Source organism: Saimiri boliviensis, chromosome 7 (genome assembly GCF_048565385.1).
Source record: "Saimiri boliviensis isolate mSaiBol1 chromosome 7, mSaiBol1.pri, whole genome shotgun sequence".
Classification (NCBI taxonomy): domain Eukaryota; kingdom Metazoa; phylum Chordata; class Mammalia; order Primates; family Cebidae; genus Saimiri; species Saimiri boliviensis.
This window is the reverse complement of record NC_133455.1, coordinates 47,365,980-47,372,441: the sequence shown is the minus strand read 5'-3', so window position 1 is coordinate 47,372,441 and position 6,462 is coordinate 47,365,980.

Genomic DNA, 6,462 nt, shown 5'->3' with positions numbered 1-6,462 from the left:
AAGTTTTATTAACATAAGAAAGAATACAAGATTAAAGGTCATTTCTACTCAAAACAGAGTAATCAATTATTTAGATTTTGCTTAATTGAATTGAACTGAATTGAATTCATTTATTGAGAAAAAAATTGCTAATGAGGCAAAAAAGTGGCTGTATATCTCAACCCAAAAGTAGCATATAGGAATCAAATGCAATGTAAAATAAAAAATTTCAATAACATTAATCAGAAATAAATTTTATTGGAATTATCTGGTCTCCCCGTAATTAACTGCATTAAAGATATTTCCTTAAAACAAGTTCTTTTTAAAATTAAAGTCTTTTTTTAAATAGTTTATAGTAATTTTAATATTGCAAAAAAGTGTTTGAAACCTTACAAAGAAATGGAAATAAATATATTATTTAAAGCCTTTTTTTCTTTTTGTAACTTAAAATATTTAGTAGAATGGCAGTAAACATTTTAATTGCTTACATTTGAACTGTATTAATTAATTGTTCGTGAAGCTTTGTGAACTGAGAGAGCAAGTGTGAAGGTGAGAAAGTGTTTAATTGTTTTAGGATTTTTATAAGGAGGGTCCATTTGGGGGCATCTGATGTTGAGAACTGAAAGATGATGTAACTCCATGAGGTGTCTGAGGCTTTTCAACAGACGTCTTCGGATGCCCTGGGCGCCACCCTGCTAGAGGTAATGCGTCAGCTTTGTTTCATAAAAAGGACGTAAAAAAATCCAGTAAAGGTTAAGAAATTTTTACTGTGGGACAAGATCTTAAGAAGAGACATTACCGTGGCCTGGCATTGAACATACTGACAGTTAGGCTGAAACCCGGCATTCCTTAGCGATGGAGTGGATCAATACTTGTTGAGGACAGGTAGTTAAGAGTGGGGTATGAGCTACTTTCATGCGTTTTCTCCCCCACCCCCGTCCGTCCCACCACGTCTGTGTGCGTGCGTGTGTGTGTGTGTGTGTGTGTGTGTGTGTGCAGATGTGCTCTTTCTACTGTCAGAGAGCGACTATCTCTTGACTTAACTCCTCGGAATCTGCTGCATTTTGCGATATGGATTAATTCTGATTGCCAACACGTGAAACAGAAAGGGCACTGTCCTTACCAAGGGACGGCTAGATGATCTATTTGCCAACATCAATATTTGGATGGAAAGCTTAAAATACGTTGTTTTTCCAAGAGTTAAACTTTAAAGGGGGGAAAGCACCACTGATGAAATATTAGCAGCAAATCGGTTAACCACTAACTCATTTCCATATTCGTCGTTGAGGCTCTTTTAAATTTGCATGAGAAGCGAAACTTCATTCTCTTTGCTCAGAATAGACTCCTCTTCCTATAGGCGCCTAACCACAGAGTGGTTCCGATTGTAAGGGACTTCGCCCACTGCGTGGAAGTGGAGACCCGGCCCTCATTCCAGACATGCCGCACTGCAGTCGCTCAGGGTTCCGCCAGGCGGAGAGCCAGGAGGGTGGTCCTTCACCGAGGTGCGCACCAAGTGGCGGTCCATCCAAGCAATGGGGCGCACCAATTTGCCTCCAAAAATTTGCAGCGCACACAAGCTGCCCACAGGTCTTGATCAGAAAGGACTAGCGAGATGTTGATCTACAGCCGTAGCCGGGCGAGGGCTCAGGCTTTGGGAAGTGGTTCAGCACAAGCAGGGACAGCGCGTGCAGCCCTCAGTCCAGCACCCCCAAGAGCGGCGTCCCACAAGCTCGGCTTTCCTTCTGGGAGCCACAGAGAGCTTTCTGCTGCGAAACTAGGATGTTAAAACTCATCAAAATTCACATCAGGAATCTTTGTTGCTCGGGATCGGCAAGATAAGTTGGGAGGAAAAAAGCAGTGCCTATAATCCTCACCTCTCTGTAAAGTTATTTGATGATTTTCAAAATAAAGAGCTGGCGCTCTCTCTTCCCTCTTTCTTTCTCTGCAATAACCCTTGCTATGATAAATGTGTTTGTTTTTTTTTTCCCTTTCTGTTGAATTTATAAAACTCCATGGGAAAGAGGATACGCTAGATTTCAAGACATTTTCATGTCCACAGTGAGATTCATTCTAGGCTCACCACCTTGGCGTCCAAACCCTGGCCTCTTGCGCCGAGATAAAGCGTAACAGTGGGCATGGAAGGGGCACAGTAGGTGGGGGAACTCAGGAGAAGCCAATCTACTTCTCTGTTGGACTCGCTTTGATTTTGTATATTGGCTATAGTCTGCTGGGTTTGATTAATGACCACGGACTTCACACTTACCTTGTATAATTCCAGTGCAAAGGAGAAACATCCGTAGTTTTCTCTGTTATCTATACTGAGATTTTTCTTTAAGGAAGTCTTTCCCTGAAATGGGAAAGCTCAAGGTGTGACTACGCACGCACATCTTTTGAAAATAAGCAGCCCTGTCTTTCAGACATATCTAGTAACTCAGCATAAAAAATTGCATTTGAATGTATCAAATAGAATTTTAACAATTCACTTATCAAGTAAAATAGTGAAAAAACGTGTTATAGACATGATTAATAATTTGCTAGTGAAATTCCAGTCTATGAATTGAATACAGTTTAGCTTACTTACATGCGTCATAGAGGAAGTCTAATTTTAATGGTCTTTATTATATTCAGAACTTCCTGGGACAATGACGACAGCCATAGAAAGAAATAAAGGTGACTAGATTATTGCAGATGAATTATTTTTAAAGTTAGGAATAAAATACATTTTTATAGTAAAAGCAAACAATATCTATAGTAACGTATACACATATGCTAGATAAATCAAGATAATTACACCAAGGGCAAAGAGTCATACTGTATTTTTACATTTAAATTGGGTCCTTTAGGAGAACGGAAGTTTATTTCTCTCTCTTTTAAGAAAAAGGCAACTTTGTGAAAAACTATTATTGAAACACGTTGATACTCAGAAACAAGCATCACTTTTTGGAAAAAAAAAAAAAACAAGTTTCTGAAACACCAAAACATTTAATATTATTATTACAATCAGTGTAAAAACTTAATTCATTATACTGGACAAGTTTGCAGTAGCATAGTTTAAAGATTTACAAGATCGATTAACATCTGTGTAATTGCTTTTTAAAGGCAGAAACTTCAAAACTGTCACAAATTTACACTTTGGTCTGTAGGTGTGTTTTCTGGAATAGATGATGGTGGATTGGGCATATATTTTAAATAAAATCCTAAATATATCATTGTGCGTGAATATATTTTTATTTTGATGAAAACCTCTTTAGCTGCTTTGGTGCAGAATAAATTTCAGTATCTGTTATGTCTGCAGATCTGCGGGAAGGCAGAAGATGAAGCCAGGGCGGGAAAACAGCAGCAGAGCACACACAAACACGAGGCCACCTGGCATCTTGCCATGCTACATGACATTCAATTATTTCAGAAACTTTTCATGAAAGTTTCTCTTCACGAGCTCCTCCCCTCTTCAGACCATTGCTTTTCTACATTTGGCATAGTTCGCCCGATTCAGCACGCATTTCTTCCCTTGCTCTACTTACAGTAAACCTCAAACTCTCACTGCAAAAAGGAAGTGCTAAGAATCTTAGCAATTCTAGCTTGACATTCTCACTATTAGTATGTAAGTGTGACATTTCTCTCAATAAGTTGAAATCAGAAGAAACTGGAGCAGTCTATGCATTTCTTCTACCACTGCTTTAATGGTGCATACATAAATATTTTTCATTTCCCAAAACATATTCATAAAGGGAAGAGGGGCTTTAAAAGCTGCTTTTAGTCTGTGAGGTTTTTTTTTTTTTTTCTTTCCTTTTCTTTTTTTTTAATTGAGCCTTAATCTGGGAATCCTTTATCTGAATTTTACTTTCTAATAAAGCATTACTTTGGGGGTGAGGGAGTGTCAAATAGTCATTTCAATGGACTTTCTAATGATTTTAACTTCTTCAATTATTTTAATTCTAGGCTTTAAGTGGGAACTAAAGAAAACTTTTAAAAAATGTCCCAAATCACTATTTGGGTAAGGAATAATGTTAGATGTCACTTCAAATGGTAGCATCAGTCATCTTTATCTTCACAAAATAGCTTTCTCCCCCTCTGTTAGGATCCCTTGGTGACAGAGGAATGATCTAGTTTGCTCCAACACATCTCAATTACTAGGGGAGAAAGTTTTTCAGAGAGGCTGAGACTTGAATCTGTAATCATCTTGTTAACCCTCATTATTCCTCCTGATCCCCACCCTGCACCTCACCAGCAGGCACTCACTACTCCTCATCCCCATCAAGAAGAAGTAGAGAAGCATCACCACACAGTGAAGATCCAAAAGTGCTGGAATCCTAGGATGCCTTACATATTTTTAGGCTTGAAAAGAAATCAATTACTCCCCACCTCTGTTGCTCTCCTACCCCCTCTCTCACCCCACCACTTCTTGCAAGCCTTGGTGCCCATCAGGAAAGCTGAGATCTGAAGAAAGCAAATCAGAAAAGGATGCACAGCGGCTTATTCTAGTTAGATGTCTTGACTGACATCAAAGAAGGACAGCTGAATCCTGGGTTTATATCCTGAATATGGGAAGAGATGAACAATACTCTCAAAGGCAAAATTCGTGGGCAAAGAAGAGAACTGATGCCTGGAGTTGATGGGCTGAGTCCCCAGAAGATAAAAACCCCAACTAGAACCTGACAATAAACCCCTTCATATATATATACACATGCATATATGAGATATATATATGATATATATGTATATGTATAACCAGCTGATTACCCCTCAGAACACTTGCCCCTGGGGCCTGGGCCAAGCTGACTTGCTGGAATCGGGAAGGGTTTTTAAAAGCATACTGTAGGAGCAAAGCTGGATCTGGAAGGCTGAAAACATTTATCAAAGTACTATAGTCAATTTCCAAGAAGGTTGTCCTCAGAGCATCGGTGGAGAAAGCCCAGGTAGAAAGCCCAGGTAGATCGCAGGGAAAGTGAAACAGCCTCCAATCTAATTTCTTCTTCCTTCTTGTGACTTTTAGGAATTGTTTAATTATTATTGTTTTAATTAGTATTATTTTCAATGTATTATTAATGCCCCATCTCTAGAGCTGTGTCATAACCATAAACACAATCTCAAACTCTCAAAATTCATGTAATGCAGCTGTTGGCAACCAAATACCCAGCTTCTTGCCAAAAACTGCAGATTAAAACATTTGTTATGGGAGTTTGCCGTTAGCTGTTCCCTATGTTATGGGCACATGTGGTTACATGTCACAAAACACACGGGATTCCGTGTAGCATATTTGCGTTTCCAGGGAGCTCCAGGAATATTATGTGCGTTTGGTGACATATTACACCCCATCCCTCTAACCACTGCCATCAAAGTGCATTTGGGTAATGGGGTAGAAACGGGTTCACTGGACAGCTCTTGTCCTCAGCTACCCTTTAGTTTCCTCTCTGAGTTGGACCTTTATTGGCATACTAGTACCCTAGAACTTGCATCATATGTCTTTCATTTAAAAGACACCGATTGTTTTTCCGGAAATTTGGGGCTCTTAAGATATATATTTATAAACAAACTGACAAAGCTCTACGAGATATCTTGGTTTATAACTAGTTTGTATATTTCCTCAAGTCAGCAATAGGTGATGTTCTTGCTGCTGGGAATTTTTGAAAAACATATTAAACGACAATTTTCTTATCTTTCCCGGTGTTTATTAGAGAAAGACTTTCAGAATACCTGAAGATAAGAAGGCAACAAAGGGGATAGTAAAGAATCAAAAATGGCCAAGCGAAGAGGAGTGAGTAACAACACTCAACGTTTCCACAAGGCTGCCCAGGAGCCAGCTAGAAAGTGTCCAAAAAAAACCAAAAACATAGAGCTGAGGCTCCTGCTCACGCAAGGACGGAATGATACAGGACACTTTACGGAGAGCGTTTCAAAGACTTCTTCAGACACCTGACCCTCTTTCCCTCGGTCTGGCCTCAGAATGCGAGGTTGTCTGGTTTGGAGTTCCTGCGCCCTGACGCAGCCTGGCTCCTGATGAAGCGCAGTCCCCAGTGCTTTTCTTTGACCTTGCTCCTCTGAAATTTAACAATCTGCAGTTGATGCTGGCAGCACTTCGCCGGAGAGAGTAATAATAATACAGAAGAAGCTAGTTATTCCAGAGGCCACTCGCCTGAATCTGAGTGCGCGCTCAGCGCCACACTGAGCGCGGCTCCACGTGAACTAAGCTTGCGCGCCTCCTCCAGACAACAGTCTGGCTTGGACCCAGGCCGGGAGACCAAGGCTGCTGCTGTCCTCCGATCTGCTCTGGTTCTCCCGGTTGGATCTGGGCGCTTAGGGCGGACCCCGCCGTTAGGGCAATACTAAGAAGCAGCTCTGGGGTACACAGCGCTCCCTGATTGTTGCTCTCTGGTTGAGGCCTGGTCAGGCCTCCAAGAAGGTCTCACCAGAGAAGCGTGGGTCAGTCAAGATCCTCGCAGAAGGTGGGAACTCTCAAACCCATCAGCATGCCCATCACAGCTG